We start from the raw sequence: 24,347 nt of genomic DNA, 5'->3' as shown, positions 1-24,347 counted from the left end.
TGAGCCAGGCATGGAGCAGCAAGGGGTTTGTGAGCGAGCAAGTGCAAGATACGTCCACTGCACACAGCCAGGCGCATCAGCTGCAACAGCACAGGCAGCTCCAGGCACCAGCACAGGCGCCAGCTCCGTCTGTGCGAGACTGAATCTGGACCACACGTACCACAAGTGGCTTCTGTAGCATCTGGACAGGTAGGACGCGATGGCACCAGAAAGCTCAGGGAGAGACACCAGGAACCACAGAGTCCCAAAATGGGTGTTACAGAGTGTCACAGCCCTGGCTCAGGGAGTTCCAAGGTCTGGGCTCCTAGAAGTGCCACAGCTCTTCTCTCTTTCTCATCACACACAATGTGGTGATCAGGGGGGATGTTTCCACCGTGTCTGTGTTATATCTCTTTTAGTCCCACCATTCAGTGGGTCCCAAGTTCTTGTCCCTTGTCCAGAAATAATGAGATATGCAGACAACAGGGGGATGAGTGAGGCAGAGAGGAGCTTCATTGAGCAACAGAATAGCTCTCAGGAGGCCCAAAGTGGGTAGGCCCTTTCTGTAGACAGATTGTCCTAATGTGTGTCCAACTCTCAGCAGGGAGGAAACCTGTAGTGGGTAGCTCCTTCCACAGGCAATGTGTCCTGACGAGCATCCATCTCTCAGTAAAGGAGACCCATAGTGGGTAGCTCTTTTCTGCAAGCAGGTCATCTGGATGAGTGTGTGAGTCTGGCTAAGCCTGGGGTTTTTATATGCTCAGAATCAAAGAACTGCATACTGACTGGTCCATGGACAGCCACGAGTGGGCCTGGAAAAAGCACCATCCAATTGGCCAAATGGTTATCAAGGAAGTTCTCACTCGGGCACAGACATCAACTGGAACTGGGAGCCCAGCACCCAGGCTTCAGGCCATCCCTGGCCTGAGGTGAGGTTTTACTGGGGACCCACCCTTTTCTGCCTAGGAACCTGTCTGCCGTTAACACACCATCCACAGCACCCAAACTGTCTGTGCCAAGAGGTGCCTGCAGGCCAGTGTCAAGCCACCCGCAGCCCCTGTGGCACCCCCTCCCATGCTCATCAGTACCTAAAGTCTAGAGGGGGCCACAGTGGCAAGGGGCTGGCATGTCAGCACCACCCTGAGCACACACATACCTGGCTGGGTTGCAACAGTGCCTGGGCTTGACCACAACTTTGCTCCACCCTAGAGCGGGCGCCAGGAGCAGAAAGAGGCCAAGGAGTGAGAGCAGGCACTTTCAAACCTGCAGGGCCAGAGGGCTTCCTGGGCCCCCAAGAGTGCAGGGATGCCTGGGTCCAGAGCCACAGTCGGGCAGCAGCAGATGCACCCAGGAGCACAAGGCTCCCGCCTGTTCCCAGCCCCTGCCGCTCTGCAGAGTGCACAGCCCCAGCTGGTGCAGCCCTGGCCACACTTCCTCAGCCACAGCTGGCATCCCCACAGCAGTTGCTCCAGATGGGTTGCCGCCGCCATCATTAGCAATGTCAAAAGTCAGAGGAAAATGTAAAAACTGCAAAAATCTCATCATCAAGTTATACTTCAAAAGCTCCTACTGACAACAGTGAAAAAAAAAATTTAAGAAAAAACAAAAATTTAAACATATCACCAACAAATAAAGGTGTACAACCTTATGCCGTAAGTTTCATACCATAGTTTTAGGGAGTCCAATATTACCCCGACCAGTCCAGAAGATATTCCGGCAAAGAAAAGTTAACAAAATCCTGAGAATTCAAAATAGATAGTCCAATATGAAAAGAAGCAGGCAGAGTGAATAGACCAAACTAGGGAAAGTCAAGCAAATATCTAAAGATAGGGTAGGGATTTAGAAAACACAGGGAGGACAGCACTGAATTATAATTTTCCAGAGCTCTGTGATGAACTTGTGAATGAAATTTAAGTCCAGGAGTACAGGATGAACTCTTTTAAATGTGAATAAATCTCAGGGCCTCCAACAATGCCAAACTCAACCCCAGCCAGTATTTCTCCACTCGTTTACCTCCACACTCACATGCCACAGAAACGGAAATTAGAAGGAAAACTCAGCTTGTGATCCAGACAAGATGACATAGACCATTTTTCCCATTCCTCCCCACTAACTACAAATATAAACATATAATGCAAGTGATAACCAAAGAACTCCGGAAGGTGGAAAGAAGGCAAACTCTTTTGAAACCCTACAACTAGAAGAACAACACAGAGGCAGGATGTCTTATGCCTACCTTACCCAAGTGAAGAAGGCCACCCACACATGGTTTTTCTCAGCCACAGCCTAGTAGCAGAAGGCAGCCCATGTAAGTTAATTCCTCCCATAATAGAATAGGTGTCCCTCTGACAATATCAAGGAAGCCAGACACCACCAGCAGGAGAGATTAATTAGGAACCTCAACAAAAACAAATAGCTAGGGGAAACACTCTCCTTCCCTGTGAGACCTGAGACTCCCACACTTTTTTTTTCCAGTTTTTTTGTTTTTTAATTTCTAAAGCTCTGCCATAAACTTCTAGCGGGTGCCCATGTCATTTGCCACACTCACACCAGGTTGTCTGTGTAGCCAGCAAACAAAATCTGAACATCAACAGACCAGGCCAGGGAGGTACACTGGGGCCGTTCTGCCAGTACTGATAACTTCTTGCTTCAGTTCACCTATGATGATATTTACCACTAAGTCCCAGATCTTGATGCTGGGGCCCATGGCAGCACAAGCCAGTAGCAGTTGGGGCTGAAGCACAGGGTGTTGATGATGAAGCTCCCACCATCTAGCATATAAAGGTGCTTGCCTTCATTGAGATCCCATAGCATGGCCTGGCCATCTTTGCCTCCAGATGCACAGGGGGATCCATCTAGAGATAGTCACAGTGTTCAGATAACCTGTAGCCAGTGTGGTTAGTCTTCAGCTTGCAGTTAGTCAGACTGCATAACTTAACCAGCTTGTCCCAGCTACAGGAGACAGTGATAGGGTTGCTGCTGTTAGGCGAGAAGCGAACATAAGATACACACTCTGTGGCTCTCATACTAAACAGTGTATCTGATACATAACTTGATGGTTTTAGCTCACAATCCACAGACAATCTGCTGATTGTCAGGGGAGGCCACTTTCAGCATGCCCTTGGTACGGCCCACAAATCGTCTCATGGTGATGTCCACTGTGAGATCCCAGAGGCACAGCGTTCCAGCCAAGGAGCCTGAGAGGACAATCTGGCCATCTAAGGAGATGAATATGTCACTAAAAAGTGGAAGTGACGTTGCAAATCATGTTGTGGGATGCCATAGTTGGTATCTTCCCTGCTCAGTTTCTACATAATGATGCTCTTGTCTTGAGAGGCAGACAGGATCATGTTCAGGAACTATGGAGTAGCAGCAATCTGGGTTATCCAGCCATTGGGACCCTGAGGGTGCCACAAAGGGTCAGCTGCTCAGTTACAGTGATGGCAAGTCAAGATTCCCCTTTTCCATCAAGAGAAACAAAGGCAAGCAGGAAGAACCAGAAGAGAGACAGCCTGGTCAGAAACGTCTGTCTCCACAAGCAGCCCAGTCAAGAATCTCGGTTTCACAGGTCTCAGGATCTCCTTCTCTATCCAGAGACATCAGAACAGGCTAGTCAGAACTGGCAAGTAGAACCCAGTTTTGCTAGATAGCCAATCTCAGGAAGCCTCTTGTTCTCCACATAACCAAGACTCTCCTCCCTTGTCCAGAGACAACCGAGTAGCAGGGAGCATGGTAAGGAAATCCCAGCCCATTCCTTCCCCAGCAATAGATATACACTAAGCCAGACCAATCAGCCAAGAAAAAGAAATAAAGCGTATTCAAATAGGAAAGGAGGAAGTCAAATTGTCTCTATTTGCAGACAACAGGATTGTATATCTAGAAGACCCCATCGTCTCAGCCCAAAATCTCCTGAAACTGATAAGAAACTTCAGCAAAGTCTCAGGATACAAAATCAATGTGCAAAAATCACAAGCATTCCTATACACCAATAACAGATTTAAAGAGAGCCAAATCAAGAACAAACTGCCATTCACAATTGCTACAAAGAGAATAAAATACCTAGGAATACAACTAACAAGGAACATAAAGGACCTCTTCAAGGAGGACTACAAACCACTGCTCAACGAAATAAGAGGGGACACAAACACATGGAGAAACATTCCATGTTCATGGTTAGGAAGAATCAATATCATGAAAATGGCCATACTGCCCAAAGTAATTTACAGATTCAACGCTATCCCCATCAAGCTACCAATGACCTTCTTCACAGAACTGGAAAAAACCACCTTAAACTTCATATGGAACCAAAAGAGAGCCCACATAGCCAAGTCAATTCTAAGCAAAAAGAACAAAGCAGGAGGTATCACACTACCAGACATCAAACTATACTACAAGGCTACAGTAATCAAAACAGCATGGTACTGGTACCAAAACAGAGACATAGACCAATGGAACAGAACAGAGGCCTCGGAGGCAACACAACATATCTACAACCATCCAATCTTTGACAAACCTGATAAAAACAAGCAATGGGAAAAGGATTCCCTGTTTAATAAGTGGTGTTGGGGAAACTGGTTAGCCATATGCAGAAAGCAGAAACTGGACCCCTTCCTGACACCTTACACTAAAATTAACTCCAGATGGATTAAAGACTTAAACATAAGACCTAACACCATAAAAACCATAGAAGAAAATCTAGGCAAAACTATTCAGGACATAGGCATAGGCAAGGACTTCATGACCAAAACACCAAAAGCATTGGCAACAAAACCCCAAATAGACAAATGGGACCTAATCAAACTCCACAGCTTCTGCATGGCAAAAGAAACAGTCATTAGAGTGAATCAGCAACTAACAGAATGGGAAAAACTTTTTGCAGCTTACCCATCTGACAAAGGGCTGATATCTAGAATTTACAAAGAACTAAAACAGATTTACAAGAAAAAAAAAACAAACCCATTCAAAAGTGGACGAGGGATATAAACAGATACTTTACAAAAGAAGATATACATGAGGCCAACAAACATATGAAAAAATGCTCATCATCACTGGTCATTAGAGAAATGCAAATCAAAACTACATTGAGATGCCATCTCACGCCAGTTAGAATGGCGATCATTATAAAATCTGGAGACAACAGATGCTGGAGAGGATGTGGAGAAACAGGAACACTTTTACACTGTTGGTGGGAGTGTAAATTAGTTCAACCATTGTGGAAGACAGTGTGGCGATTCATTCCTCAAGGACCTAGAAATAGAAATTCCATTTGACCCAGCAATCCCATTACTGGGTATATATCCAAAGGATTATAAATCGTGCTACTATAAGGACACATGCACACGAATGTTCATTGCAGCACAGTTTACAATAGCAAAGACCTGGAACCAACCCAAATGCCCATCGATGATAGACTGGACAGGGAAAATGTGGCACATATACACCATGGAATATTATGCAGCCATCAAAAACGATGAGTTCGCGTCCTTTGTAGGGACATGGATGAACCTGGAAACCATCATTCTCAGCAAACTGACACAAGAACACAAAATCAAACACCTCATGTTCTCAGTCATAGGCGGGTGTTGAACAATGAGAACACATGGACACAGGGAGGGGAGTACTACACACTGCGGTCTGTTGGGGGAAATAGGGGAGGGACAGTGGGGGGTGGGGAGTTGGGGAGGGATAGAATGGGGAGAAATGCCAGATATAGGTGAAGGGGAGGAAGGCAGCAAATCACACTGCCACGTATGCACCTATGCAACAATCTTGCAAGTTCTTCACATGTACCCCAAAACCTAAAATGCAATTAAAAAAAAAAAGAATACAAAAAAAAATAGATATACACTAACTCAGCATAAGAAAGAATCTCCTACTCCCTCAAGCAGCACCAGCAGAGACGAGTGGGAGCCCTAGTGCCAACCAGATACAAGAAGCCAACCAAAACAACAGTGCAGACTCAAAATTAAACTATCATTGGAACCACAACCCAAAAAAATACAGGCTAAGACCGGCATGATAACACTTAAACAAGATGACTGCTTGTGAAAATAAAAGGTTGAACTAGCTCTCAGAATCTCTTAACATATTAGAAAAAAATCTAAGTTTCAAATGTAAATCACCTGTCATACTAAGAACCAAGAAAAATCATAACTTGAGTGAGAAAAGACAATCAACCAATGCAAACACCTAGATAAATCAGATGTTGAAATGATCTGACAAGAATTTTAAAACAATCATCATAAAAATGCTTCGACAATTATAAATTCTCTTAAAACAAATGTAAAAATAGAAGATCTAAGCAAAGAAATACAAGTTAAAAAAAAAAAAGATGAAAATTATGTAACTAAAAAATGCAATAACAAAGATAAGCTAGATAGGCTCAGAAGTAGAGTGAAGACACAGGATATAATCAATGAGCTTATGGACAGAACAACAGAATTCACCCAATCCAAACAACACAGAAAAAAACAGAAAAAGAAATTAACAAAGCCTCATGGACCTGTGGGACAATAACAACAGATCCAACATTTGTATCATCAGAGTGAAAGAAGAAGAAGAGAGAGTCAGACTGAAAGAAAATTCAAAGAAATACGATCCAGCCTGCCACATAGCTACAGAAATCAAGACAGTGTGCTATTAGCAGGAGACAGACAATAGATCAATGAAACAGAACAGAGAATCCAGAAATAACCAACACAAATATGTTCAACTGATTTTTGACAAAGGGCTAATAGTAATTCAACAGAAGAAGAATTGCCTTTCCAACAAACAGTATAGGAGCAATTAGGCATCTACTGGCAGAAAAGAAAAAAGAACCCTAACAACTGTTAAAAAAAATTTAACCCAGACCTGGCACCGGGGCTCACACCTGTAATCCCAGCACTTTGGGAGGCCAAAGCAGGCATCCTACTTGAGCCCAGGAGTTCAAGATCAGCCTGGGCAACAAAGCACGACCACATCTCTACCAAAAAAAAATAAAAAGGAAACAAAAATTTAACTCAAAGGATTATGGACTTAAATGTAAACATAAAGCTGTTAAAGTTTAGAGAAAAAAATATAGAAGGAAATGTTTAAGATCTAAAACTAGGCAGATTTCTTAGACTTGACACCGAAATCACAACCCAAAAAAGAAAAAAAATGAATAAAATGGACCTCATCGAAAGTAAAATATTTTGCTCATGTGAACAAGATGAAAACAAGCTGCAACTTCTGCTTCTAGTGGGCATATAAGAAACTTGGGCTACGCAGGAGGTTGAGGCAGGAGGATCACTTAAGGCCAGGAGTTCCAGTCCAGCTTGGGCAACATAGCAAGATCCCATCTCTAAAAAAATTGAATAAATAAAAAATAAAAAAATAAAACTTGGAAGTCACTAGGCCATCCTACCAACAAGAAAAGCTAAACAAACTGAAAAATCTATGACTCTTCTCAGATCAGCAAGAGAAATGAAGACACACGGCAAACCACTGCCCCATAAATTGGAGAAACAGGCGACTGCAGAGAATTCCATCACACTGAAGCAGAAAACTCTGCAGGAAAAAATGCAGGGTAGGAAAGATTGAACTTTAATTGATAAACTGCTGAAGGCTCAATGTGGACAAGTGGGAAACTTAAAAATGCCAGGGGGACCCAGTCATAGGAGAGCCTTCATATTTTTATTAGTTTTACCTCCAGGAAACCAATATAGTTCTCACAATATACATATTAGAGGGGAAATAAAACCCTCCAGCTTATGACAGAGAGGGGAAACAAAATCATCTTTAAATAAGCCAGAGCATTCTGTTCTTAATAAGGTCTTTCCCTCAGGAGAAACTATTTAATCAGAGCCTGCTGGGGTTTATCAGATCCTAACTAACTTGCAGGAAGGGAACTAGGAAATACTCACTGCAGCTCATGCTAGCCATGCTGTCTTACTTTGGGAGACAGGGGAGTAAGTCCTAAGAAACATCTGTGAAGGTCACAGCCAGAGACACAGAGACTCATCAAAAGACTGGGATCTAATCATTGGGCTGTAGAATGCTTCCGATAATAACCCCCAACACCTTACTGCCACATTACTAAAGGCCTATTTACAGCAGCTCCTTTTACCCAGGACATCAGATTCAGCTATCAATAAAAATTTATATGGCATACTAAAAGCCAAAAAACACAGTCTAGCCTGGTTGCGGTGGCTCACGCCTGTAATCCCAGCACTTTGGGAGGCCAAGGAGGGTGGATCACCTGAGGTCAAGAGTTTCAGACTAGCCTGACCAACATAGTGAAATGCTGCCTCTACTAAAAATACAAAAATTAGCCAGGCATGATGGCAGCCACCTGTAATCCCAGCTACTTGGGAGGCTGAGGCAGGACAATCACTTGAACCCAGGAAGCAGAGATTACAGTGTGCCAAGATTTCACCACTGCACTCCAGCCTGGTTGACAGAGTGAGACTCCATCTCAAACAAACAAAAACACATAATCTGAAGAGAGCTAGTATAAGAACTAGACTCAGATATAGCAAAGGATGTGAGAATCATCAGATCAATTACTAAAAAAAACATGGTTAATATACTAAGGTTTCTAATGGATAAAATAGACTGCATACAAGAAGAGATAGGCAATGTAAGCAGAGAAAGAGAAATTCTAAGAAAGAACCAAAAAGAAATACTAGAGATCAAAAACACCATAAGAGAAATGAAGAATGCCTATGTTGAGTTCAATTAGGTTCATAAGGTCAGTCTAATAACTGGACACAGCTGAGGAAAGAATATCTAGAGGATATCCCCCAATAGATACCTAAAAAAAAACTACAAGCAAAGAGAAAAAAGACTGAAAAAATACAGAACAGAATACACAAAAGTTGCAGGACAACTATAAAAGGTGTAACATACATGTAATAGGAATACCAAAAGAAAAAAGAGAGAAACAGAAAAAATATTTGATACAATAATAAACGACAATTTCACCAAATCAATGTCAAGCACTAAACCACCAATCTAAAAAGCTTAGAAAACTCCAAGCAGGATAATGATTTAAAAAAAAAAAAAGTTTATACCTAGCCATATCACAATTCAAACTACAGAAAATAAAAGATGAAGAAAAAATCCTAAAAGAAGTCGATGGAAAAAAGACATTACCTACCAAAAAGCTAAAAGCTAAGAGAACAGTTACATAGACATTACCGCCAAAACAACATAAGCAAGAAGGAAGTGAAGTGAAATATTTAAAATGTTAAAATAAAAATTTAAAAAAACAACTAACCTAGAATTATGTACCTTGCAAAATTATCCTTCAAAAGTGAAAGAGAAACAGTTTCTCAAATATAAAAACTGAGGGAATTTGTTGCCAGTAGATCCAATGTGCAAGAAATATCCAAAAGAAAAGTTCTTCAGGGGGAAGAAAAATGATACAGGCCAGAAACTGAGATTATATAAAGAAAAGTACTGGAGAGGAAGCGATCGAAGATGGCTGAATAGGAACAGCTCTGGAGTGCAGCTCCCAGCGAGAACAATGCAGAGGGTAAGTGATTACCACATTTCCAAACGAGTTTTTACTGTCCACACACCAAGAGATTTCCAGGCTGTAAAGCGCCATGAATACTCAGTACAGCTGCGCTACAGGTCTCCACACAATAACACACGCAAATACAGCGGCTGTTTCAACAGGCTCCTGGAACACCTGGGAGACAGAGCTGCCCATTCAACTGAAAAAAAGGGGGCTGAAACAGGGAGCCAGGTGATCTGACTCCATAGGTTTCACCCCGATAAAGACAAGCAATCTTGAAACACTCTGGATGGAGAGTTTCAAAGCAAGCGCAGCAGAACCCAGGACAGTCCAGCTCGATGCGGGGAAGGGCATCAGCCATTACTGAGGCAGTTCACCATTACCAAGGCAGTCCACCATCATGAAGGCAATCTGCCATTACCAAAGCAATCTGCCTTTACTGAGGCAGTCCACCATTACTGAGGCATTTATAATTGTACCTATGTAAACAAAACTCCAAGGAAGTTCCCACAGCAGCTGGGCAAAGCCCACAGCAGCTCACTGACACCTCTGCTGGCACACTGTGACTAGACCATCTCCTTCCTGAGCAGGGCACATCTGAAAAAAGGCAGCAACATGTCAGAAACTTATAAATAAAGCCCCTTCCCAGAACAGAGCACCTGGGGAAAAGGCATTTATGAGTTCCATTGCAGGAGACTTAAATGTATATACCCAGAAGCTCTGAATGGAAGAACAGAGGTCCCAGCTCAGCACTTAAGCTCCTATAAGGGACAGACTGTCTCCTCAAGCAGCTCCCTAACCCCTATATATCCACAGAGACACCTCAGAAAGGAGAGCGCAGGCTAACATCTGGTGGGTACCCTTCTGGGATGAAGATAATAGAAGAAGAAACCAGCAGCAACACTTGCTGTTCTGCAGCCACCTGATCTGGAGTGGACCTCCAGCAGTCCTAGAGCAGAGGGGCCTCACTGTCAGAAGGAAAACTAAAAAACAGAAATAACTTCAATATCAACAAAAAGGATGCCCACTCAGAGACCCCATCCAAGAGTCACCAACTACAAAGACCACAGGTAGATAAATCCACAAAGATGGGAAGAAACCAGCACAAAAAGGATGAAAACACCAAAAATCAGAACGCCTCTCCTCCTCCAAGTGATCAAAACTCTTCACCAGCAAGGGAAGAAGGCTGGATAGAGATGAGTCTGATGAATTGACAGAAACAGGCTTCAGAAGGTGAGTAATACCAAACATCTCTGAGCTAAAAGAACATGTTCTAACCCAATGCAAAGAAATTAAGAACCTTGAAAAAAGGTTAGACGAAAAGCTAATGAGAATAAACAGCTTAGAGAAGAATATAAATGAATTGATGGAGCTGAAAAACACAACATGAGAACTGCGTGAAGCATACAAAAGTTTCAACAGCCCAATTGACCAAGTAGAAGAAAGGATATCAGATGTCGAAGATCAACTCAATGAAATAAAATGAAAAGGCAAGATTAGAGAAAAAAGAGTGAAAAGAAATGAACAAAGCCTCCAAGAAATACGAGATTATGTGAAAAGAACTAAACTACATTTGATAGGTGTACCAGAATGTGATGGAGAGAATGAATCCAAACTGGAAAACACTCCTCAGGATATTATCCAGAACTTCCCAAACCAAGCAAGGCTGGCCAAATTCAACTCCAGGAAATGTGGAACACCACAGAGAACACCACAAAGATATTCCTCAAGAAGAGCACCTCAAGGCACATAATCGACAGATTGACCAGGATTGAAATGAAGGAAAGAATGCTAAGGGCAGCCAGAGAGAAGGGTCGGGTTACCCACAAAGGGAAGCCCACAGACACACAGCAGATCTCTTGGCAGAAACCCTACAAACAAGCCACAGGAGAGTGGGAGCCAATATTCCACATCCTTAAGGAAAAGAACTTTCAACCTAGAATTTCATATCCAGCCAAACTAAGCTTCATAAGCAAAGGAGAAATAAAATCCTTTCCAAACAAGATATTGCTGAGAGATTTTGTTACCACCAGACCTGCCTTACAAGAGCTCCTGAAAGAAGCACTAAAAATGGAAAGTGAAGAAACTGCATCAACTAACGGGCAAAACAACAAGCTAGCATCAAAATGGCAGGATAAAACTCACATTTAACAATATTAACCTTAAATGTAAATGCTAAATGGCTCAATTAAAAGACAGAGACTGGTAAATTGGATAAAAAGTCAAAACCCATTAGTGTGCTGAATTCAGTAAACCCATCTCACATGCAAGGACACACACAGGCTCAAAATAAAGGGATGGAGGAAGATTTACCAAGCAAATGGATAGCAAAAAAAGCAGGAGTTGAGATCCTAATCTTTGATAAAACAGACTTTAAACCTATAAAGATCAAAAGTGACAAAGAAGGGCATTACATAATGGTAAAAGGATCAATGCAACAAGAAGAGCTAACGATCCTAAATATATACACACCCAATACAGGAGCACCCAGATACATAAAGCAAGTTCTTAACAACCTACAAAGAGACTTAGATTCACACAAAACAATAGTGGGAGACTTTAACACTCCACTCTCAATATTAGACAGATCAACAAGACAGAAAATTAACAAGGATATTCAAGACTTGAACTCAGATCTGGACCAAGCAAACCTAACAGACATCTACAGAACTCTCCACCCCAAATCTACAGAATATACATTCTCAGCACCACATCATATCTACTCTAAAACTGACCACATAATTGGAAGGAAATCACTCCTCAGCAAATGCAAAAGAACGGAAATCATAACAGTCTCTCAGACCACACTGCAATCAAATTAGAACTCCGGAGTAAGAAACTAATTCAGAACCACATAACTTCATGGAAATTGAAAAACTGGCTCGCGAATGTTGACTGGATAAACAGTGAAATTAAGGCAAAAAAAAAAAGATGTTCTTCGAAACCAACGAGAACAAAGACACAACGTACCAGAATCTCTGGGACATATTTAAAGCAGTGTCTAGAGGAAAATTTATAGTAAAAATACCCACATGAGAAGCTTGGAAAGATCTAAAATCGACACCCTATCGTCAAAATTGAAAGAGCTAGAGGAGCAAGATAAAAAAAAAAACACACAAAACCTAGCAGGGGACAAGAAATAACTAAGATCAGAGCAGAACTGAAGGAGATAGAGACACAAAAAATCCTTCAAAAAGTCAGTAATTCCAGGAGCTGGTTTTTTGAAAAGATCAACAAACTAGATAGACCACTAGCTAGATTAATAAAAAAGAAAAGAGAGAAGAATCAAATAGATGCAATAAAAAAAGATAAAGGGGATTTCACCACTGATTCCACAGAATTACAAACTAGCATCAGAGATGACTATAAACAACTCTATATACATAAACCACTAAACCTGGAAGAAATGGATAAATTCCTGGACACGTGCATCCTTCCAAGCCTAAACCAGGAAGAAGCTGAAACCCTGAATAGACTAATAAAAAGGGCTGAAGTTGAGGCAGCAATTAATAGCCTACCAACCATAAAAAAGCCCAGGTCCAGATGGGTTCACAGCCGAACTCTACCAGACGTACAAAGAGGAGCTGTTACCACTCCTTATGAAACTATTCCAAATAATCCAAAAAGAGAGAATCCTTCCCAAATCATTTTATGAGACCAACATCATCCTGATACCAAAACCTGGCAGAGACTCAACAAGAAAAGAAAACTTCAGACCAATATCCTTGATGAACAGATGCAAAAATCTTCAATAAGATACTGGGAAACCAACTGCAACAGCACATCAAAAAGTTTATCCATTATGATTAAGTAGGCTTCATTCCAGGGATGCAAGGCTGGTTCAACATATGCCAGTCTATAAACGTAATCCACCACATAAACAGAACCAAAGACAAAAACCACATGATCATCTCAATAGATGCAAAGAAGGCCTTCAACAAAATTCAACAGCCCTTTATACTAAAAACTCTCAATAAATTAGGTATTGACAGAACATATCTCAAAATAATAAAAGCTATTTACAACAAACCCACAGCCAAAATCATACTAAACGGGCAAAAGCTAGACGCATCTCCTTTGAAATCTGGCACTAGACAAAGATGCCCTCTCTCACCACTCCTATTTAATATAGTACTGGAAGTTCTAGCCAGAGCAATCAGGCAAGAATAAAAAATAAAGGGTATTCAGGAAAGGAGGAAGTCAAATTGTCTCTATTTGCAGACAACATGATTGTACATTTATAAGACCCCATCGTCTCAGCCCAAAATCTACTGAAACTGATAAGCAACTTCAGCAAAGTCTCAGGATACAAAATCAATGTGCAGAAATCACAAGCATTCCTATAAACCAATAACAGACTAAAAGAGAACCAAATCAAGAGTGAACTCCCTTTCACAATTGCTACAAAGAGAATAAAATACCTAGGAATACAACTAACAAAGGATGTAAAGGACCTCTTCAAGGAGAACTACAAACCACTGCTCAAGGAAATAATAGAGGACACAAACAGATGCAAAAACATTCCATGCTCATGGATAGGAAGCATCAATATTGTAAAAATGGCCATACTGCCCAAAGTAATTTACAGATTCAATGCTATCCCATCAAGCTACCTATGACCCTCTTCACAGAACTGGAAAAAAAACACCTAAACCTCATGTGGAACCACAAGACAGCCCACATAGCCAAAACGATCCTAAGCAAAAAGAACAAAGCTGGAGGCATCACGCTGCCTGTCGTCAAACTATACTACAAGGCTACAGTAATCAAAACAGCATGGTACTGGTACCAAAACAGAGTTATAGACCAATGGAACAGAAGAGAGGCCTCAGAGGCAATGCCACACATCTACAATCATCTGATCTTTGACAAACCTGACAAACACAAGCAACGGGGAAAGGATTCCTTGTTTAATAAATGGTGTTGGAAAAACTGGCTAGCCATGTGCAAAAAACAGAAACTGGACCCCTTCCTGACATCTTACACTAAAATTAACTCCAGATGGATTAAAGACTTAAACATAAGACCTAACACCATAAAAAACCCTAGAAGAAAACCTAGGCAAAACCATCAGGACATAGGTATAGGAAAGGACTTCATGACTAAAACACCAAAAGCAATGGCAATAAAAGACAAAATAGACAAATGGGATCTAATTAAACTCCAGAGCTTCTGCACAGCAAAAGAAACAATCATTAGAGTAAACCGACAACCAACAGAATGGGAAAAAATTTTTGCAATCTACCCATCTGACAAAGGGCTAATATCCAGTATCTACAAAGTACTAAAACAGATTTACGAGAAAAAAAAAAAAACCATTCAAAAGTCGGTGAAGGACATGAACAGACACTTTCAAAAGAAGACGTATATGAGACCAACAAACATATGAAAAAAATGCTCATCATCACTGGTCATTAGAGAAATGCAAATCAAAACCACATTGAGATACCATCTCATGACAGTTAGACTGGCAATCATTCAAAAATCTGGAGACATCGCTTCTCGGCCTTTTGGCTAAGATCAAGTGTAAAAATCTGGAGACAACATGCTGGAGAGGATGTGGAAAAACAGGAACACGTTTACACTGTTCCTGGGAGTGTAAATTAGTTCAACCATTGTGGAAGACAGTGTGGCAATTCTTCAAGGAACTAGAAATAGAAATTCCATTTGGCCCAGCAATCCCATTACTGGGTATATATCCAAAGGATTATAAATCGTTCTATTATAAAGACACATGCACACATATGTTCATCGTGGCACTGTTTACAATAGCAAAGACCTGGAACCAACCCAAATGCCCACTGATGATAGACTGGACAAGGAAAATGTGGCACATATACACCATGGAATATTATACAGCCATTAAAAACGGTGAGTTCATGTCCTTTGCAGGGACATGGATGAATCTGTAGACCATCGTTCTCAGCAAACTGACACAAGAACAGAAAATCAAACACCACATGTTCTCACTCACAGGCAGGTGTTGAACAATGAGAACACATGAACACAGGGACGGGAGCATCATACACTGGGGTCTGTTCGGGGGGACTAGGGGAGGGACAGTGGGGTGTAGGGAGGTTGGAGAGAGTTAACATGGGGAGAAATGCCAGATATAGGTGACAGGGGGATGGAGGCAGCAAACCACATTGCCATGTATGTACCTATGCAATAATCCTGCATGATCTGCGCATGATCTGCACATGTACCCCAGAACCTAAAGTACTATTAAAACAAAAAGAAGAATAAAAGAAAAGTACTGGAGAGCAATAAGTGAAGGTAAGATTTAAAAGCCATTTGTTTTTCTTACTCTCAGTTGATCTAACACATAAGCATTTGTTCAAATAGCAACAATATATTCGATTATGTGTGTATATATAGATATATATTTATGTATGTTTATCTATAAGTGTAATAAATAACAGCAATGCTAAAAGTGATGGAGGTGATAATTAGTATTTTATTATTTTGATCCTATTAAAATCTGGAACAAGGCAAAATTGTCCCGTCACCTCTCCTTCTCAACATCTTACTGAAAGTCCTAGCTAATGCAGTAAGAAGTTAAAAGTGTACTGATTGTGAAAAATAAAATAAAACTGTGTTTGTTCACAGATGACAAAACTGTCTATGTAGAAAATCTGAAAGAACTGATGCAAAGAACTTTTTAAACTAATAAGCAATTACAGTAATGGCAGGCTACAAGGTTAATATACAAAAGTCAATTGCTTTCCCATATACCAGCAAAGAACAAGTACAATTTGAAAGTAAAAACACAATACCATTTATATTTGTAGCCTCCAAAATGGACTACTTACATATAAATCTAACAAAGTATGTTCAAGATCCATGAGAAAAACTTACACACTTCTGATTAAAGAAATCAAAGAACAAAATAAATGAAGAGATATTCCATGTTCATAGACAAGAAGAGTCAATACCGTCAAAATGTCAATTCTTCCCAATTTCATTTATTAGATTCAATTTAATCTCAATCAAGATCTCAAATAGATTCTGACAAAAGACCCAGAATAGCCAACAGAGCATTAAAAAAGAAGAAGAAAGTTGGAGGACTGACGCTGCCCAATTTCAAGACTTACAATAAAGTTACATTAATCAAGACAAGTGTGGTATGGGCAAAAGAACAAATAGATCAATGGAACAGAATAGAGAGTACAGAAATAGACCAACAAAAATACAGTCAACTGATCTTTGACAAAGAAAGCAATACAACCAAGAAAAGGTAGTCTTTTCAACATATGGTGCTAAAACAAACTGGACGTCCACTTGTCAAAAAAAAAAAAAAAAAAGCCTAGACACAGATCTTACACACTTCACAAATATTAACTCAAAATTAATCATAGCCCTAAATGTAAAATGCAAAACTCAAACTCCTAGAGGACAACATAGGAGAAAATTTAGATTCCCTTGAGTTTGAATATGACTTTTAAGATGTAACACCAAAGGCACAATCCATGAAGAAAATAAGCTGGACTTCATTAAAATTATATTTTCTGCTCTTTGAAACACATTGTCAAGAGAATGAAAAGGCAAACCACAAACTGGGAAAATATATTTACAACAGATCTCTCTGATAAAGGACTGTTATCCAAAATATACAAAGAATAATAAGAAAACAAACAACCGAATTTAAAAATGGGCCACAGACCTTAACAGACAACTCAGCAAAGACTATAGACAAACAGCAAATAAGCATACGAAAAGATGCTCCACATCACATGACTTCCAGGAAATGCACATTAAAACAACATTGCGATACCACCGCACATTTATCAGAATAGCCAAAATCCAGGACACTACTAACTCTCAATGCTGGTGAGGATGTGGACCAACAGGAACTCTCATTTATTGCTGTTAAGAATGCAAAATAGTATAGCCACTTTGAAAGACAGTTTGGCAGTTTCTTACAAAACTAAACACACTCTTACCATACAAAATACGATCATATTAACTACAACTAAATTAAATGCCCCATAAAGTCTTGGTATGGAAGAGTTGAAATTTTATATCCACACAAAAACTTGAACATCGAACATCAATGTTTACAGCAGATTTGTTCATAATTGCCAAAACTTGGAAGCAACCAAGATGTCTTTCAACAGGTGAAGAGATGAACTGTGGTTAATGCAAATGATGGAATATTATTCTGCACTAAAAACAACTGAACTATCAAGCCATGAAAAAACATGGAAAAATTTAAAGGCACATTACTAAATGAAAGAAGCCCATCTGAAAAGGCCATATATGGTACAATTATAACTATATGACATTCTGAGAGAAGCAACACTATGAAGACAGTTGATATGGTTTGGCTCTGTGTCCCCCCACAAATCTCATCTTGTAGCTCCCATAATTCCCATGTGTTGTGGAAGGGACCCAGTGGGAGATGACTGAATCATGAGGGTAGGTCTTTCCATTGCTATTCTCATGAATAGTGAATGAGTCTCATTAAATCTGATGGTTTTAAAAATGGAGGTTTCTCTGCACAAGCTCTCTTTGCCTGCTGCCAACCACATAAGATGTGGCTTGCTCCTCCTTTCTCCTTCCACCATGACTGTGCGGCCTCCACACTCATGTGAACTGTAAGTCCAATAAACCTCTTTCTTTTGTAAAATTCCCAGTTTCAGGTATGTCTCTATTAACAGCATGAAAATGGACTAATACAATAGTAAAAAGATCAGTGGTTACCAGGGTTTAGAGGGAAGAGAGGAATGAATAGTTGGAGCACAGAGGATTTTTAGGACAGTAAAACTAGCCTCTATGATGCTATAATGGTGGATACATGTCACTGTACATTGTTCCAAACCCATAAAATGTACAACACCAAGACTGAACCCTAATGTAAACTATAGTCTTTGGGGGATAATGATGTATCAGTGTAGGTTCACCAATTATAAACACACCACTCTAGTGAGAAATATTGGTAATAAAGAATGTGTAGTGGGTGGAGGTACATGGGAAATCTCTGTACCTTTCTCCAAATTTTGCTGTCAACTTAAAACTGCTCTAAAAAATTCTATTAGATAAAAATAAAAATAAGAATAAGACCAGCTACACACTGGGAGAAAATATTGGCAAGCCATATATATGACAAAGGACTACAATTTAGAGCTATAAAGATCTTTCCAAATTCACCAGTTTAAAAAAACAACAACAATCGCAGACTGGTCTCCAACTCCTGGCCTCAAGCAATCCTCCCACCTTGGCTTCCCAAAATGCTGGGATTACAGGCATAGGCCAACATACCTGGCCTGCAGAGGTCAATAAAATGAGATTTTAAAACAGTAATTTCTATAATTTCTTGGATAGTAAGTATAAATCAGGCAGAAACAGAATATTATACAAAAGTGCATGTTATTAGCAACAGTACCTAGTTTTAAAAAGTATATTTCTAAATAGTGAAACTAGTAAAAATCCTACTTAAGTATTGACTATGTAGATTTATTTAAATCTATCTTATTTAATGTTCTTTAATTTGGTAATTAGTATTAAGTGAGTGCTTACACGTTGAGTTTTCAATTCACCATAAATAGTGATTTAAAACTTTTTTTTAAACCATTAAAATTGCTATTTTCTAAAATGAGAAGTTTAATTTACATAAAATAAATCTGTAAATACATAATTGGTTTTTTTGTTTGTTTGTTTCCTTTCTTGGTTTTTTTGAGACAGAGTTTTGCTCTTGTTGCCCAGGCTAGAGTTCAATGGCGCGATCTTGGCTCACTGCAACCTCCACCTCCCAGATTCGAGCGATTCTCCGCCTCAGCCTCCCCAGTAACTGGAATTACAGGCATGCACCACCAGCCTGCCTAATTTTGTATTTTTAGTAGAGACGGGGTTTCTCCATGTTGGTCAGTCTGGTCTCAAACTCCTGACCTCAGGTGATCTGTCCACCTTGACCTCCCAAGTGCTGGGATTACAGGCATTATCCACCGCACCCAGACTAAATACAAAGTTTTTCAAAGAAATGGAAGTTACTAAATGGCAAAATGTAAAACAGATAACTAGTTTCCTTGGAAGGATAATAGCATTCCCACAGTATTTCTTGTGAATATAAGGGTATATGCAAGCATCTGTATACAATGTCTCCTGTTTTTAAACTTTTGCCTCCACAGCTGGCAACTGTTACATTTTCCAAGTACAAAGATGCAAATATTGTTTTTATATAACATGAAATTTAATCAGTTTTGAGCATTTGCTTTCAAGAAAGGGCAATTTATTTTTTAATAGGATTATGTCTTAGGGTTGAAAACATTTATTTTCTTTATTTTAACATTGATAAAGAGATTCAACTATACTACTGAAAATACGCTAACTTATAAAAATCAGAAATACATGAATAAAAACTATGTAATAGAAATAGGAATTCCTTCATTTTTCCCCCAACATATATTCTTATGAACTAGAAGGAAATTCAATATAGCTTAAATTTATAATCCTTGACTAATAAAAACCTTTCAAAATTAGTTTATGGTTCCAAGTTACATTATCTGAATGTGTTTGTATAGTAATAAAGACTATAAAATGATTAACCAGTTAAAGTACAATATGAATTACCATAAGGTATATCTTACCTTTTACATGCTTCGATATTGACAGAAGTCACAAATAGAGTGACTGTGTTTGAATAAAATATTAAGCTGCCCCAAAGTCACAAAAAGCCACTAAGCATGCAAGTACAAACCAAAAAACTGACTTCCCGAGAATATAAAGTGAGGTCTTTTTTCAGAAGCACTTAAACACAGAAATGAACACTCACCAAAGCTTATCTACCAAAACAATACCATTCATTACCAATTAATATATTCTGATCTTTGTTACCTATGGACATAATATTTAAAACTCCTCCTATGCCTTCTTTATTTTAAAGTGTTGGTTATAACTCAATTTAAAATAAAAGTTACATGCAAGTGAAACAGCACCAGACTGCCCAGCCTGTTGGAGCAACATTTATGGATAATGACCTCCCACTGAGAGAAAGCAATTAATAAAAACTTTGAAAGTCTATAAACAAATGAACATGTTTGCTTTTAAATCAACTATAATATTTTTAGTTTTAAAATACATTTGAAGTATTTATATTTAAAAGTACTTAAGAGAGCAGAATTATTAACAGAAATGTTTTCTTTAAGGTATTAATATAAATCAACAGGCATTTATTAATGTGAAAGATAACTGTTAGGGATATAAAGATAAATAAAATCTAGATTATTCCTTTCAAACAATTTACAGTGTAGTAAAAATAACTAGACAAGTTCACGGGTAATGAGAATACAATTAATTCATTCAAAATTTGCTCAGTGAATCTGTATGTGAGCAGCTACTTGCCAAGCATATTTCTTAGCACTAGGAATAAGATGAGTAAGTCTCTAGCTTCCAGAAGCTCACAACCTACTAAAGGTGACAAACATCGAAATAAAAATAGTCTCCAGACAAGTCCAGAGAACAAAGAATAAAAAGGAATTAACAAAGCCTCCAAGAAATATAGATAGGACTTCATAAAAAGACTAAACCAACGATTGACTGGAGTACCTGAAGGATACAGGGAGAATGGAATCTAGCTAGAAAACACACTTCAGGAAATTATCCAGGAGAACTTCCCCAACCTAGCAAGACAGGCCAACATACAAATTCAGGAAATAAAGAGAACACCATTAAGATACTCCATGAGAAGATCAACCCCAAGACACATAATCATCAGATTCTCCAACGTTGAAATGAAGGAAAAAATGTTAAGTGCAGCCAGAGAGAAAGGCCAGGTCACCTACAAAGGGAAGCCATTAGACTAACAGTGGACCTCTCAGCAGAAATTCTACAAGGAAGAAGAAAGTGGAGGCCACTATTCAGTATTCTTAAAGAAAATAATTTTCAACCCAGAATTTCATATCCAGCCAAACTAAGCTTCGTAAGTGAAGAAGAAATAAAATCCATTCCAGACAAGCAAATGCTGAGAGATTTCGTTACCACTACACCTGCCTTGCAAGAGATCCTGAAAGAAGCACTAAGTAAGGAAAGGAAAAAGCAGTCCCAGCCATGCAAAAACATACCAAAATATAAAGACCAATGACACTATGAAGAAACTGCATCAACTAGTGTGCAAAATACCCAGCTAGCATCATGATGACAGGATCAAACTCACACATAACAATATTAACCTTAAATGTAAATGGGCTAAATGCCCCAATCAAAAGACACAGACTGGCCAATTGGATAGTCAAGACTCATTGGTGTGCTGTATTCAGGAGAACCATCTCACAGGAAAAGATACACATAGGCTCAAAATAAAGGGATGGAGGAAAATTCACCAAGCAAATGCAAAGCCAAAAAAAGCTACGGTTGCAATCCTAACCTCTGACAAAACAGACTTTCAACCAACAAAGATCAAAAGAGACAAAGAAGGGCATTACATAATGGTAAAGGGATTGATTCAACAAGAAGAGCTAACTATTCTAAATATATATGCACCCAATTCAGGAGAACCCAGATTCATAAAACAAGTTCTTAGAGACCTACAAAGAGACTTAGACTCCCACAGAATAAGAGAGGGAGGCTTTAATTATCCACTGTCAATATCAGACAGATCAACGAAACAGAAAATTAACAAGTATATTCAGGACTTGAACTTACCTCTGGATCAAGTGGATCTAAAAGACATCTACAGAACTCTCCAGCTTAAATCAACAGAATACACATTCTTCTCAGTGCCACAAATAACTGACCACATAATTGGGAGTAAAAAACTCCTCAGCAAATGCAAAAGAACTGAAATCTTAACAAACAGCCTCTCAGACCACAGTGCAGTCAAATTGGAACACAGTATTAAGAAATTCACTCAAAACCACACAATTACACAGAAATTGAACAACCTGCTCCTGAGTGACTACTGGGTAGATAATAAAATTAAGGCAGAAATCAAGAAGTTCTTTGAAACCATTGAGAACAAAGAGACAATGTACCAGAATCTCTCAGACACAGCTAAGTAGTGTCAAGAAGTAAATTTGTAGCATTAAATGCCCACATCAGAAAGCTAGAAAGATCTCAGATCAACACACTAACATTACAATTAAAAGAGCTAGAGAGGCAAGAGCAAATTAATCTAAAAGTTAGCAGAAAACAAAAAATAACTAAGATCAGGGCAGAACTGAAGAAGACAGAGACACGAAAAACCATTCAAAAGAATTAATGAATCCAGGAACTGGTTTTTTTTTTTTTAAATTAACAAAATAGATAGACCACTAGCTAGACTAATAAAGAAAAAACAAAAGAATCAAATAGACACAATAAAAAATGACACAGGGGTTATCACCGACCCCACAGAAATAACAAACTACTATCAGAGAATACTATAAACACCTGAAAGCAAAAAGGAAAAAAAAAAAAAAAAGAAAATCTAGAAGAAATGGATAAATTCCTGGACACATACACTCTACCAAGACTAATCCAGGAAGAGGACAAATCCCTGAATAGACCAGTAAGAAGTTTGGAAATTGAGGCAGTAATTAACAGCCTACCAATCAAAAAGATTCCAGGACCAGACAGATTGACAGCCAAATTCTACCAGAAATACAAACAGGAGCTGCTATCATTCTTTCTGAAACAATTCCAAACAATTAAAAAGGAGGGACTTCTCCCTACTTCATTTTATGAAGCCAGTATCATCCTGATAGCAAAACCAGGAAGAGGCATAACAAAAAAAAGAAAATTTCATGCCAATATCCCTGATAAACATTGATGCAAAAATCATCAATAAAATACTGGCAAACTGAATCCAGCAGCACATCAAAAAGTTTATAGTCAGCTTCATCCCTGGGATGAAAGGCTGGTCAATATACACAAATCAATAAACATAATTCATCATATAAACTGAACTAAAGGAAAAAACCACATGATTACCTCAATAGATACAGGGAAAAAACCTTTGATAAAATTCAACATCCATTAATGTGAAAAACTCTCAATAAACTAGGTATTGATGGAACATATCTCAAAATAGTAACAGCTATTTATAACAAACCCGCAGCCAACATCATATAAAAAAGGGCAAAAGCTGGAAGCATTCCCTTTGAAAACTGGTACAAGACAAGGATGCCCTTTCTCACCTCTCCTATCCAACACAGTATTGGAAGTTCTGGCCGGGGCAATCAGGCAAGAGGAAGAAATAGGCCGGGAGTGGTGGCTCATGCCTGTAATCCAAGCACTTTGGAGGCCAAGGCGGCAGATCACCTGAGGTAGGGAGTTCAAGACCAGCCTGACCAACATGGTGAAACCTCGTCTTTAAAAAAAAAAAAAAAAGAGGAAGAAATAAAGGGTATTCAAATAGGAAGAGAGAAAGTCAAACACTGCCTGTTTGCTGAAATCTCTCAGCATTTGCTTGTTGGAAAAGGATTTTATTTCTTTTTCACTTACGAAGCTTGGTTTGGCTGGATATGAAATAAAGGGCATTCATACAGGAAGAGAGAAAGTCAAACTGTCTCTGGACATGATTTTATATTTAGAAAATCCCATTGTCTCAGCCCAAAAACTCCTTAAGCTGATAAGCAACTTCAGCAAAGTCTTAGTATACAAAAACAATGTTTATACCAACAACAGACAAGCAGAGAGCCAAATCATGAATGAACTCTCATTCACAACTGCTACAAAGAAAATAAAATACCTAGGAATATAGCTAACAAGGGTTGTGAAGGGCATCTTCAAGGAAAACTACAAAACACTGCTCAAGGAAATAAGAGAAGACACAAAAAAATGGAAAAATATTCCAACCTCATGGAAAGAATTAATATGGTGAAAATGGCCATATTACCCAAAGTAATTTATGATTCAATGCTATTCCATTAAGCTACCATTGACTTTCTCCACAGAATTAGAAAAAAAC

General features: G+C 39.1%; 1 protein-coding gene and 1 pseudogene across 6 annotated transcripts in view; both read right to left on the bottom strand.

Moving 5' to 3' along the window:
* FER (FER tyrosine kinase) overlaps nucleotides 1-24,347 on the bottom strand; it is a 520,940-nt gene that overhangs the window by 476,335 nt on the left and 20,258 nt on the right. The gene's annotated exons all lie outside the window — the stretch shown is intronic.
* LOC105722409 (small ribosomal subunit protein RACK1-like) lies at nucleotides 2,467-3,409 on the bottom strand (annotated as a pseudogene).

This window comes from Aotus nancymaae, unplaced genomic scaffold (genome assembly GCF_030222135.1).
Source record: "Aotus nancymaae isolate 86718 unplaced genomic scaffold, 86718_ANA_hifiasm-v0.15.2.pri h1tg000014l, whole genome shotgun sequence".
Classification (NCBI taxonomy): domain Eukaryota; kingdom Metazoa; phylum Chordata; class Mammalia; order Primates; family Aotidae; genus Aotus; species Aotus nancymaae.
The sequence above is the reverse complement of the archived record's forward strand: the minus strand, read 5'-3'. Positions and strand labels throughout refer to the sequence as shown.